This window comes from Panthera tigris, chromosome D4 (genome assembly GCF_018350195.1).
Source record: "Panthera tigris isolate Pti1 chromosome D4, P.tigris_Pti1_mat1.1, whole genome shotgun sequence".
Classification (NCBI taxonomy): domain Eukaryota; kingdom Metazoa; phylum Chordata; class Mammalia; order Carnivora; family Felidae; genus Panthera; species Panthera tigris.
In genome coordinates, this window is record NC_056672.1 from 44,450,906 (window position 1) to 44,465,085 (window position 14,180).

A 14,180-nucleotide genomic window follows, 5' to 3' on the forward strand; every position below is an offset into this window, starting at 1 on the left:
TCATTTGGAAAATGGTTTCAATACAATAAAAGCTTGAAAGCTGATGTCTGAGGCTATTTTTCAGAAAGCATTGAATGTTGACCATCGAGGATTGTTACTACTCCTGCTTATCCTTTTTAAATCGGAGATAGAACTTGCTTCTGTTGTCAAAATCCAGTTTGCTTTTGTACTTTCTTCCTTTTTGAAAGGCCTGTTTCCTCCTCTGTTCCCCTAGGTTGTGCTAGCCTCCTCCTGTCTCCTGCTTGACCCTCCGTGAAATGCCCAGAGCAGCACTACCCTCTTCACTTGGTCCACTCTTGCCTTCAAGGTTATTATTCCCAAGGGGGTTCTTCGTGTAAGCCCTTTTGGCCACTCATCCACCTCGTCACCCTCTCTTCTCCCACCTAAATTAATTTTCTTGCTTTCTTGCTTCTTTCTTTCTTTTGAAGATGCTATCTGTGCTGGGTAGATGTGCTGTTTTGTAGGTCATTAAACTGTCCCCCATATAATTTACAGATCCCTCCCATGATGCATGTCTGACTGTAGATGTCACCAACAGATGTCTAGGGAGTTAACATCCTACCCAGAATATGCTCTCCTGCAGTTTCTACAGTTAGACTGTGTGTCTTTTATTCTTCCCCCTCCTGGGCTAGTGGGTTTTACCAGATAGATGCTGCTGTTTCTTTTATGGGATTTCCTTTTTTATTTCTCCTGCTTATACCCAACAGATCATCTTTGAAGAGTAGCTTTACAACTGACTGAGATTATCGGCACACAGAAGGCCTCTCTCACAGTGCTACGAGATGCAACAGACAAATGACATTCGATGTGTTTCTACAAGTGCTTTTATTCCCAAAGCATCTTAGGAAAGAAAAGCTCAAGCAAGAGACTGGTGCAAATGTCACACATAAAAGAAAAGCATCAAAAGCATCAAATAATTTTACACTATTTTATTTACTTGGATTCCAACTTGTTTAAAAAAAATTTTTTTTGAAGAGGCTTACGAAAATGCATACACTATGTAAAAACAAACAAAAAGTGATGAGGAAATTCAACTGAAAAGAAAATAGGGAAATAAGAAAATCCCTTTTTGCAAGGATAATATAAAACTCGCCTGTTATGAGAGCCTTTGTTGTTGTTCTTGAGGGCACTTGCCATATATCTCCCTGAGCTTCCTAATGGCCAAAGCAAAGAGGAAAACCTGTCAACTTCAGAGGCTAGCTATTTGGAGCGGGGAGTGTGGAACCATAGGGCATGTTTCTTTTTTCACAATGACTTGAGGCTGCTTTTGCATTTAGTGGATGCAGTCAGGAAGACTAAATACCCTGCAATGCATAGCACAGTCCTACACAAAATTCTCCCATCCGCAATGCCAACTACACACCTTGGACCAGCTTGAATGATTCATAGAGTCCAAAAGTCTCCAAAACAAGCTAGTAATTTGAGAGAAGCACTGGGAGGGAGCCTAGAAAACCACAGCCTTCTGAGACCTTCTAAAAGGGAGTCAGCTGTATAGCAGACATCGAGAGCTTCTAACAGATATAAGGAGATTCCTAAGACTATTGCTAATGTCCTCCAGAGAGAATTGCTGTGGTAGTCTTCTGGTCTGATCTATCCCTTACTGTGGGTAAGTCTGGTTCGGGCTCCCCAGTTTTCATCCTAATCCCACAAATATGAGCTGAGGACCAGGTAGCGTTTCAGACCCTGCCCCAGTATCCTGGGAGCTGTAAAGCTGAACAAGACCCCATCCTGCTCTCAAGTAGCAAGTCTTCTAATAAGGCCGCAATCCCCTCTAAGGCAAGTTGGTAAACTGATCAAACAAAACCCCAAACTCTCTAATGTCTCAAATAAGCATATAAACTAGCCTTTGAAATAAACCAATAAACCGATTCAGCAATCCAAAACGATGAAACGAAGAAAAGGCATGGTGGCTGCCTCTGGAGAAGCTAAAAATTAACGATACCTGTTGTTCCGGTCCTGGTTCTTGGTTGCAAGCTCTAGAAATCTGTTCTGATTCTCTTCAGCGGAAAAGACGCTTACTGGACAGTCATCGGAGGCCCCGAATGCATGAGAGGCTGGAGCCAACAGAAACGGCCGTAGGCTTGTAGTGAAGTCCCACTGTGATGCCCGGGGCACGTTGCAGATATTGTAGATGAAGATTAAGAGCCCTCAGTGTTGTATTCCTCGATCCTGAGCCAAAATCCCAGGCTGAGATCTGATTGGCCACGCCTGGGTCACATGCCCGCCCCCTGGCTGCCAGTAGGTGGGACGAAGAGGATCGACCCTTTGTGACTTGTACCGTAACAGTACCAGTACGACCCGACAGAGGACTGGACAGCCAAAAGAATGACACTTGTTCCCAACACCTACAGACTCCTGTCTCTACCCATCCGATCGACATGTGCTAGACGCTGTTCCGAACACTGAGGACACGAGAGTGAGCAGACCAATGTTCCCGTTCTGAAGCTTATGTTCTAGTGTGGGGGGTGGTGGGTGGGGGTAGACAATGAGCAAATGAGTAGATAAAGATGCCACTTGTCCTGGTCTCAAGGATTATGGATTTAACTAGCACAGGGGAGGCGGGATAGAGCGTGCTGGGAGCTGCTATTCGATATGTAAAGGCTGTAGAGGGCTGTGTGGATGTCTGGGGGAAGGGCATTCCCAGACACGAGGACAGCGAGTGTAAAATGCAGGAGCACACTTTTGAAGACCAGCAAGGGGGCCCATGGCTGTCGTGGAGGGAGGAGAGAGGCGTGGGAGGTGAGGGGACAAGACTGTGCAAGGAGGTTGAGGCCATATTTGCTCACAGCAACAAAAACTTGACACTGGACCTACCGGTCGCTGTCCCTGCCCCAGCCACCATCCGCAAGGAGGCAGCCCCTCATGCAGCTATGCTTTAGGTCACGTGACTTTCTCCCTCCACCCTCGCCCCTGGATGATAGTATCAGGGGTGGACTCCTGATCCCACACAACAACTCTGCAGTCTGGCCGGGGAGCTATGATCACATAGCCTGGCACAGACAGCAGAGGATGGCTAATCAAATTCCCCTTCTGAAATCGGAACTAAGAAACACCAGTGGAGAGAGGTTCTCGACAGAGGGATCTGAAGCTAAAAGTCCCCCTAGACGAGGCTTATGGCAAACAAGTGGTGAGAGGGCAGACCTACAGAGTAAAGCAAAGAAGCCGGGAGTATTCACAGTACTCCTGACAGACTTCGGCTCAAATTCCCAGAGACCTCTCACACTGAGCCCAGTGGTTCTGCGGTGAATGAGAATGGGTAGATACACAGTGACTTCTGCTTCAGGATGTTCAAGCCATAAAAGTATCCCCCACCCCCCCAACTCTGCTCAGCCAGTCTGGACTCTATACCCCCACCAAGAAAACCATACCTAAGGTAGCACCATACATTGTCCTTACTGACTAACCCTTCCCCGCCCCCCCCAACTCACTTCCCAGCTCTGATTATGGATCCTCAAAAACTTATTCTAATGCTGCTATATTCAGGCCAAGTTGACGGTCCATGTTGTCTTACTGTAAGGATAATGTTGATTGAGATGTGTCTGCATTGAGATGTCTTTAAAATACTGTGTATGTTGTGCATTTAAAAGGAAGGCTATCTTTAAAAGAGCTAATGCTGATGATTTTGTAGGCCCATCAGCAACTCATTGATCCATTTCTAACCAAGATGTTTAGACAGTCTTCCTGCCAGACTAATAGCTTGCTTGGCTAATAGAATTAAATGGCAAGGAGTTCTATATTCTTACTGTCTTCAGCAAAGTATAATTAAGAAGATAAGATCACACTTTAAAGGACAGAAAAATCTTTGCTTGGATTAATGAACTATCTCATTCCCTCCCCCCCTCCCCCACACACACGTGCACATAGACAAAACCAAGATGTTCCAGGGCCCCTGGGTGGCTCAGTTGGTTAAGTGTCTGGCTCTTGATCTCAGGTCAGGTCTTGATCTCAGGGTTGTGAGTTCAAGGTCCATATTGGGATCTGTGCTGGGCGTGAAGCCTACTTAAAAAAAAGTTCCCGTGGTGGTTGATGTGGCTGGTCATAAGCGGGTCTCCAGGCCTTAGGGACTCACTCTTGCTGACATTAATGATATTGACCTTCCAAGCTAGGTATTTATAAAAATTGTCAATAAGGGGTGCCTGGGTGGCTTAGTCAGTTAAGTGTCAGACTTCGGCCCAGGTCATGATCTCATGGCTTGTGAGTTCAAGCCCCACATTGGGCTCCACGCTGACGGTGCAGAACCTGCTTGGGATACTCTCTCTCTCCCTCTCTGCCCCTTCCCATCTTGCGCGCGCGCGCTCTCTCTCTCTCTCTCTCTCTCTCTCTCTCTCCCTCCCCCTCTCTCAAAATAACAAATCTAAAAAAATAAAATTTGTCAATAAAACCATTTACAGTCAAGACTTCAGGATTCAGCTTACTAAATGGTCCCAGCCTTCAAATCTTCACAGGTGTGTGCACCTACCAAACATATAAGAAGTTCCAAACAGCAGAGCCTGGCAGGAAAGGTGGGCTATTGCCAACGGCAACGGCATTGTCTTAGAATTCTCAAGAAGCAGAGTCTGAGGGGGGGGGGGGGCCTTGAAAAAGTGATTTATTAAAGGAGTGTGCTCAGGAGAAAGGAAGCCAGAAGGGCAGAGCAGGGCAAAGAAAGTTAAGCAAGGATGTGGCTTAACACAAATGGCAACACCAAAGTGACCCCATTTTTAGGCCAAGGGCCACCTTGTACCCCTTGTCAGTCATTGGCCTCTGGGATATGGGGAGCGTATAACCGGCACATGGAGAGAGCTCCCACCTGGCCAAAGACAATTTTCTGAAGAAGATAGTGGCTGTGAGCTGTTATCAGGTAACAAAGTACTGGACCACGGGGTGCAGCAGACTGGTGAAGGAGGTCTGGGCCAGGCACCAAGAGCATCCTCTATAAGCAGCAACAGAAATGGATGTCAACTTTTCAAGGCATTTTGTCTCTTCCTTAAACTCTGACATATCCAAGGAGACACTTTGGGGCACTTCAGAAGTTGCCCTGAAGACTATACAAGAACTAGCTGTGACCACTGTTAACAAAGAAAGAACCTCTCTAGTACCGAAGCTATATCAGATCTTAGATTTATGGTTTCGGTTTTCTTTTTTTTTTTTTCTTTTCCATTTATAAACTTCAGCCCCTATACTGGGTTGATGGTGTCCCGTCCAAAAGCTATACCCACATCCTAAACCCCAGAACCCTGTGAATGTAACCTTATTTGGAAAAAAATGGTCTTTGCAGATATAACTAAGGATTCCAAGATCATCCTGCAATATCCAGTTGGGCCCTAAATTCAATGACAAGTGTCCTGAGAGGAGACACAGGAGAAGACACAGCACTGACGAGACAGCCATTTGATGATAGAGACAAAGATTAGGGCTCTGCAATCAAAAGACAAGGAAAGTGTAGAACTACTAGAAACCAGAAGAGGTGATGAATGGAATCTTCTTCCCTAGAGCCTTTGGAGGGAATGTAGCCCTATCAACACCCTGATTTTGGACTTCCAGCCTCTAGGACTCTAAGAGAATAAATCTTCATTGTGTTAAGCCACCTAGTTTGTGGTCATTTATTATGGCAGCCACAAGCAACTAATACAGTCCCCTCTTCTCATCTGTCTGGTCTTGACCAAGTTAAGATATCGGGGGGGGGGGGGGGGGGGGGGAAAGAACATGGATAGTTATGAATTAACACCTAACAGATGTTCAGAAGCAAAAGCAAAAATGAACTATTGGGATCTCATCAAGATAAGAAGCTTCTGCACAATGAAGGAAACAATCAACAAAACAAAAAACTAAAAGAAAACCTATGGACTGGGAGAAGATGTTCGCAAATGACATTTCTGATAAAGGGTTAGTATCCAAAGTCTATAAGGAACTTATCAAATTCAACACCCAAAAAACAAATAACCCAGTTAAGAAATGGGCAGAAGACATGAAGACATTTTTCCAAAGACACCAGATGGCTAACAGATGCATGGAAAGATGCTCAACATCACTCACCATCAAGGAGATACAAATCCAAACCATGATGAGATACCACTCACACCTGTCAGAATGGCTAAAATTCACCACACGGGAAACAGTATGGAGGTTCCTCAAAAAGTTAATAGAACTACCCTACACCCAGCAATTTCACTACTAGGTATTTACTCAAAGGATACAAAAATACTGGCTCAAAGGGGCACATGTACCCCAATGTTTATAGCAGCATTATCAATAATAGCCAAACTATGGAAAGAGCCCAAATGTCCATCAACTGATGAATGGATAAAGATGTGGTGGGTGGGGGCCCCTGGGTGGCTCAGTTGGTTGAGCATCCCTTGATTCCAGCTCAGGTGACGATCCAGGGTCATGGGATCAAGCCCTATGTCAGGCTCCATGATGAGCATGGGGCCTGCTTAAGATTCTTTCTCTCTCTCTCTGCCCTCTCCCCGATTTTCTCTCTCTCTCTCTCTCTCTCTTAAACAAAATTTTTTAAAAATGTGTATATATACACACACTGGAATATTACTCGGCCATCAAAAAAGAATGAAACCTTGTCACTTGCAATGATGCGGACGGAGCTAGAGGGTATTCTGTTAAGCAAAAGAAGTCAGTCAGAGAAAGACAAATACTATATTGCTTCACTCATATTTGGAATTTAGGAAACAAAGCGGATGAACCTATAGAAAGGGGAAAAGAGAGGGAAGCAAACCATAAGACCATGAGAGACTCTTAACTATAGAAAACAAACTGTGGGTTGATGGAGGGAGTTGGAGAGGGGATGGGCCAAGTGGGTGATGGGCATTAAGGAGGGCCCTTGTTGGGATGAGCACTGGGTGTTATAGGTAAGTGATGAATCCCTAAATTCTACACCTGAAACCAATTTTGCCATATACGTTAACTAGAATTTGAATAACAATGTGAAATTAAAAAAAAATACTCGTAATAGCTGGTCAATAAATCTTACTTTGCTGTCTCTCTTCTCCTAACTGTATTGGCCCTAAACAAAGCTTTTGAAGTAGTTTCTTACTCTGCCTTTCCATTGTGGAAACCTCAACACTGTAATCACTGCTCATTTCCTCTCTCAAGAGGACGGTGGAGCTTTGCCACCCAAGATTGCAATACAGCCAAACATGAAGTTTTCAGTAAATATAACTTTAATGAGAGACTGTGTCTTTCTTTTTTTTTTTTTTTTTGAGTTTAGCTGTCGAACCACATGTCCTACACCTGGATCACTGTTGTACATCTGAAACGGATGTGACATGATTTGTCAAGTTTATGCCTTTTACTGTGCTCACCACAAGTGTATCTACCACCTGTCACCATACAACACTAGGACAATATGATTGACTATAGTCCCTAAGCTGTGCCTTTTATTCCTGTGACTTACTCATTCCACAACTGGAAGCCTGGATCTCTCACTCTCCTTCACTCATTTTGCTCATCCCTACACTCCTTTTCTATGTCAACCATCAATTTGTTCTTTGTATCTATAGGTCTGAGTCTGTTGGTGTTTTTGTTTGGTTGGTTTGTTTTTTTAGATTCTACATATGGTATTTGTCTTTCTCAATTTGACTTCACTTGGCATAATATGCTGTAGGTCCATCCATGTTGTCACAAATGGCATGATCACTTCAAGGATGCATAATATTCGTATATGTATGAATATATATATATATATATATATGTATATATATATAGTAAAGATGTAATATGTATAATCTTTATCCATCCGTCTATTGATGGGTACTTAGGTTGTTTCCATATCTTGGCTATTGTAAATAATACTGCGATAAACAAAGGGATGCACATATCTTTTCAAAGTAGGGTTTTCATTTTCTTTGAGAAAATACCTAGTAGTGGAAACATACTTAAGGAAACTAAGTTTATACTTTTTATTGAAGTCTCAAATTTAGTCACATATGCACATCTGTATATTTGCTCATTGGTATAGAACTTGATGATTTTTCACAAACCAAACACAACCATTTCACCAGCTTCAGACCACGAAATAATGTTACCAGCACCCGAGAAACCTTCTTCATGCTCCTTCCCAATCATTGCTCCCCCCACAAGGAAAACCAGGATGTTGACTTCTAATTACATAGATTAGTTTTGCCCGTTGTTGAACTTTGTATAAATGGAGTCCTACAACATGTGTTTCTTTCAGGAGTTTCTCTTTTTGTGCCACATAAAGTTGATGAGATTTATATTCATTTATGTACCATTTATAGTGGTAGATTGCTCATTATCATTGGTGTATAGCATTCCATTTGGGGAATATACCATAGCTGATCTACCCATTGTACTCACGATGGAGATTTAGGCTGTTGTCATTTGGGGGCTATTACAGATACTGCTGTCATAAGCATTCTAATTTAATCTATATGTATCTTTACTGACATCTGGAAGAAATTCACCTCTCTACAGCATTAAGCCTTCTACAACATGACTATGGCACATCCCTTCATTCACCTAGTTGATAAAATTTCTCTCAATGTTTTGTCGTTTTCCTTGTTAAGTCTGGTGTATTTTTCACTAGATTTATTCCTAAGTGTATTACATGTCAATGCCTATTGTAAATGGTATTGGGACTTGGTGGGATTTTAAGGAGATGGAAAATAGTCTGAGATTTACCGCCCCTCTAAACACGGATCTTAAGAGTTTTCTTTTGTTAAAATTGTAGAAGGACAATTATTTAAATATCCTAAACTGTTACAGCTGACAAAAGGGAAAACCAATAGGAAGAGAGGCTGTAGTTAGCAAATTAGGATATCAATGACAAATTCCAGTTCTCATTTCCAACAGCATTTACTATGCCCTGAGAACCCTTTTCCAGAAAAGTATCCAAAAGAAACAACTTGAAATTCCATAGTTTGTGTAAAAGAAATGCACTCTTTTGATCTTTGGCCAGAGGTTTAGTACTTTCTGATTTCCAAATTTGAAAAGGGGGATAAAATCCAACATTTATATACTCTATTACGTGTCAATTGCATTTACATAATTATCTCTTGTAATTCTCATGACCAACCCATACGCCGTTATCATTTACTCGATTTTACAGTTGAGGAATCTGAAACACAGAGACGGATGCCCCAAATCACACTTGATCGGTGACAGAAATGCGAATCCAGGCCTGACAGATGTCAAATGTAATCCTCCCCTCTTCTTCAGGGTAACACTAATTAGCAACTTTCCAACTATAAAAATTAAAGACCTGTTTGCCATAGAAATCTCAAAAAACCTAGAGGACAAATGATCTTTCTAAAAATATATTTACTTTTCACTTACTATCACTTGACAATGTCTTCACAACTTTCTCTATTCTTGAACACCATGAAACATATCTGCGTATTATTTCATCAATTAATCTACCATAATTTTAAAAAAATTTTTAATGTGTATTTTTTGAGAGCCAGAGAGAGAGACAGAGTGTGAGCTGGGGAGGGGCAGAAAGAGAGGGAGACACAGAATCCGAAGCAGGCTCCAGGCTCTGAGCTGTCAGCACAGAGCCCTATGCAGGGCTCAAACCCATGAACAGTGAGATCATGACCTAAGCCGAAGTTGGATGCCCAACAGACTGAGCCACCCAGGTGCCCCAATCTACCATAATTTTTTAACCAAAAACCTTTCATGGTGGATACTTGAACTATTTTTATTTTTCATAAAACAGATAATTCTACAGGGAACTGTGCATCCGTATCATTACAACTTTGTGCTTGCTTATAATTACTCCTTTCTGATAAATTCCTCCTTGAAGTAGTCTCCTGGGCTCAAGGGTTAGAAAGCTGTTCAGGCTCTTTGATACGCATGGCAAAATCTCCACTCCCCACCTCACCTTGTGCCCCCAGACCTCCACCCGCCTTTCCTCCCTGCCTCCAGCTACCTCCCTCCCCTCTTCCCCACTGCACCTCTCCACGGTCACAGACCAGTCACAGGTACCACTCCCCTTAGCAGGAAGAGAAGGGCCACCTACTGAGTTGAGTATTTGCCTGTGCTGGGTGTTACCACCTAGGAAAATACTTGCCAATTGGATAGGCTTGAAAAATCCCATTTATATTTCTTCCAATAATACTGGTCTGGAGGATCTACTTATCGATTGTGTGTATTTCTCCTTCTGGACGCCAGTGTTCCTCAAAGAATGGTCTCCGATTACCAGCATTAGAATGCCTACGTGTATACTAAATAGGCAGCTTCTTGAGTCCCAACCCCGGCTTCTTAATCAGACCCTGAGGCGGGGCCTGAGGGGGGCAACTGATTGTGTCCAAGCTCTGCTGGCAATTCACAAGCTATTAGATTTTGTAACCGTCGTGCCCCTCCATCTGACCTCTGACTTTCCATACCTAGTAGCGGCAACCGAACGCTCGCCGACTTGATTCCCTGACAAGTCGAAATCAGCCATGATCTTCACACGAAGCTCTTGTTCGTCTATATAATCTCAAAATGTGCTTTCCGGTACATGAAGGCCTCGGAAAGGTCTGCCGAGATGTGAAAGTTCGACCCCGTCTATGGGTAGAAGTTGAAAACGCATTCTCGGCATCAGAGACAGTGACAGAGGATCCAGCCTCTATGCCCAGCAGGATACTAACTAGATGGCAAAAGAAGACCTTTTAAAAGCGGAAGCTAAAATTTTTCCTTTGAAGTGCTGAAAAAATTCTGTAGAAGCTGTGAAACTAAGGATAACCACTACAGAGCCATGGAAAAGAGCGTGCCATATCCCAGGCTGGCTTTTGAGGGCCAGGAGAAAAGTCCAGCATGATGGGCTCCTCAGCCTCTCCTCTCTCTCATCCTTCCACTGTCTCGGGCCCCAGGAAATAGAAACGAGGATCGTTTTTCCTGAGGACAGCCTGTGTATACTTGCAGGCATTTGGTTTCTGTTTTTAATACCTCACAGGGAGTTTTAGAGACCTCAAGTCTCTAGTGGTGTTCTTGGGGAACCAGCTTTGTACATTTTTTTAAACGTTTATTTATTATTGAGAGAGAGAGAGAGACAGAGCATGAGCATGGGAGGGCAGAGAAAGGGGGAGACGCAGAATCCGAAGCAGGCTCCAGGCTCCCAGCTGTCAGCACAGGGCCCGACGCGGGGCTCGAACTCAGGAACCGTGAGATCGTGACCTGAGCCGAAGTCGGACGCTTAACCGACTGAGGTCCCCAGGGGCCCCAGGAACCAGCCTTTTAAATTCTGCCTTTGCAATTCCAAACAGCAAAACTCCATTCCATTAGCAGTTTTTAAATGTTCTAGAGTACCAGGAGTACCTAAGGTAACTCATTACCAGCAGGCCAGCACAACCCAGACTGTAAGCCAGAGCTGGGGGGATGGGCAGAAGACGGTCTGCCATGTTCACGAGCGGGGACCTTTTTCCCAGGGAAGCAGAAATCTCCTCTTCCCGGGGAGGAAGCGGAAACAGTTTTATTGTTGCCGGCCGTCCTGTCTTGAGCCCCTTTGCCTGCGATGTGCTATGTGCTTTCCATGCACTTACTTCATTTATCCTTCAGACAATGACCCCGGGTGTGTTTGTGTCAGTTGGGAATAGGGTTGGTTGGCACCCAAGCCACCCTGCTTTGAAGAGTTGTTTTTCTCATGTGCGCAGAGTGCAGAGAACGCGCCTCTGACAGAATTGGTCTTTGTGGGTCGATGGATGAACAAATGAAGCAGGCAACAGCAGGACTCGACGTCCAGTCTGCTTGTTCCCAAACCTCTCCTCCTCTTCCATCATGCGGCCACCCCTGGGGCTTGTGGCCGGCAGGGTTGCCTTTCCCGGCCAGAAACCGTGTGCAGGCGTGGCCCAGAATGGAAATGCCGAAATCGTTTCCTACTCGAAATTTCAGAATTTAGGGGGCACCTGGGTGGCTCAGTTGGTCGAGGGTCTGACTTTGGCTCAGGTCGTGATCTCATGGCTTGTGGGTGCGAGCCTCACGTCGGGCTTTGGGGCTCACAGCTCAGGGCCTGCTTTGGATTTTCTATCTCCCTCTCTCTATGCCCCTCCCCCTCTCTCAAAAATAAATTTTTCTGATTCAGAATTTAAACACACACACACACACACACACACACACACACACACACACTGGCACCGCATAGTGATCGTAAGTCAGGGCCGGGAGGCCCCCCTCCTTGGGCACTCCTGCCACAGCCTCAGCTGAGCTCTGCCCCCTAAGGCAGGCTCACGGTGGTGCCCCCTTCACCCTGCTCCCAGCCCCAGTGTGAACCCGCACTGGCTGCTCTCTGCTGAAAACAGGTCACAGAAACCCTCTTCTTTCTGGCCGCGCTGAGTGCAGCGTGCACGGTATGGCCGAACTCCGTCAAACAAACAATGTGCGAAACCCGAATTAATACTGAGATGGACCCAATTCTCTGACAGGCGTGTTAAATGTGATTAAAGCTGCATAGCATTCCCCGCATACCCATCTGCCGCGGTGAGGAGCCCACAGCTGTTCTGATTTCCGACATACAGTTTCTTGTCACTTGTTTCGAATAGATCTCTTCGTGCACGTAATCCGGGCCCTCCCTCGCCGGGCTGGCCTTGGCCAGCTTCTCCGAGCAGTCACTGATATCCACATGCCTCTGGCCGCGGGTCTGTAGAGGCATGTGTGAGCTCTGGCTGGTGCAAAAATGTGTGATCACAGGGAAAGCTTAGCGCTTTGGCGGCTGGAATGAGTCTCTTGGATCCTGAGCTGTGGGGACGCCACCGCCTACGGTTCCTGCCGGCATCTGCTATGGGTTCAGAGGAAAGAACGGGGACCAATAATTTCTGGTGCTACTGAGGGCTGCCCCTGGGATGCCCACGCGCTGCCATAGAAAGAGCTACCATGGAATACATTGGGAAAGCTCTAGAAGGCCAGTGAGAGCACTGCTAGAGCACTCTGAGGTAAAGGCAGAGGCAGAGATTGAGATGGGCTCTGCCGGGCAAGGGACAGAGTCCACAGAAGCCACTGGAGACCTTGAGGCCAGAGGGCATGGAGAAGTCGAAGGATAGCCAATTTCAGGAAAATAACTAGGCCATCCAGCGCTGGCCCATACAGCATCTTAATGAGAATTTATTTATTTAATTTTATCTATTTTTGAGAATGAGAGAACGAACGAGGGAGGGGCACGGAGAGAGGGAGACACAGAATCCAAAGCAGGCTCCAGGCTCTAAGCTATCAGTACAGAGCCTGACACAGGGCTCAAACTCATGAATGGTGAGATTATGACCTGAGCCAAAGTCAGACGCTAAACCGACTGAGCCGCCCAGGCACCCCTTCATGAGAATTTTTTAAAAGCATCCCCCACTGTGGCTGTGGCCCTACACCAGAGTACATAGGCTGGATTCTAGCCCTACTTTCCCCCTGGCCAGGAGTTCTTGTGCAGTGAGCAACATGTGCAACCGTATGCACCGGCTCTGGACAGGGGAAGAGTGCAAAGGTAGCATAAAGAAGTCACCATCAGAAGTAGGGAGAAGAGTGAAAAGTACCTGCCCTCGAGTAAACAAGTAGGAGCAAGGCTAGCATGTGAATGTGGAAAATATAGGAGAGCACAGAGAAAAACCAGAAGAGAACCAGAAAAACAGTGTCAGGTGGATTCAAAGTTGAAGCCTCTCTGGCTTCTGGTAGTTTGCTGGCAATCTTTAGTGTTCCTCGACTTTAGGTGCCTATGTCAGTCTCTGCCTTGTTGGTCACATGGCATTCTCTGTGTTCCTCCGTGTCTTCACCCGGCCATCCTGGAACAAGGCATAAAGACACCAGTCATACGGGAAAAAGTTATTTCGAAAGGACGGGTCGTTGCTTCACCTTGTCCCGCGATGCCAAGCATTTTAAGTTGCTCCATGCAGCTGACCAGCCTGGACAGAGCTGCTGCTCTGCACTCTGGGAAAAACCCGGGGCTCTGATGCGTCTCTGAAACCAGTTCAGACTTTTCCCTCAAAGCCCCAGTTTTGGGCGGCCTGAGAAGCCAATACTATCTTCAGGTAATACAGAACTGTTGTTTTCATCATTTAAGAGAAAAACCTGAATATAGTCCCTTAAGTTCTATTAAAGACATCCGAGATCACTTACTGATTTTCTTAAAGAAAAAAAAAAACCTGTATTAACTGAAAAAGAATCTGCTCATTATACAAGAGCTGCAGTTTAATTCAATAAACATTTGCTGGACAGATATTAGGTTTCAGACCTAAAGGATGCAAGAAACATAAGACCTCCTCCCCAAT

General features: G+C 45.1%; 1 long non-coding RNA gene across 2 annotated transcripts in view; it reads right to left on the reverse strand.

The window, feature by feature from the left end:
* LOC122233044 overlaps positions 1 to 2,114 on the reverse strand; it is a 62,161-nt gene extending 60,047 nt beyond the window's left edge. For both annotated transcript variants that reach the window (XR_006210479.1, XR_006210480.1), the window contains exon 1: positions 1,943 to 2,114. This is a non-coding gene — a long non-coding RNA (uncharacterized LOC122233044). The remainder of the gene's footprint in view (positions 1 to 1,942) is intronic.
* Between the last annotated feature and the right edge of the window lie 12,066 nt (positions 2,115 to 14,180).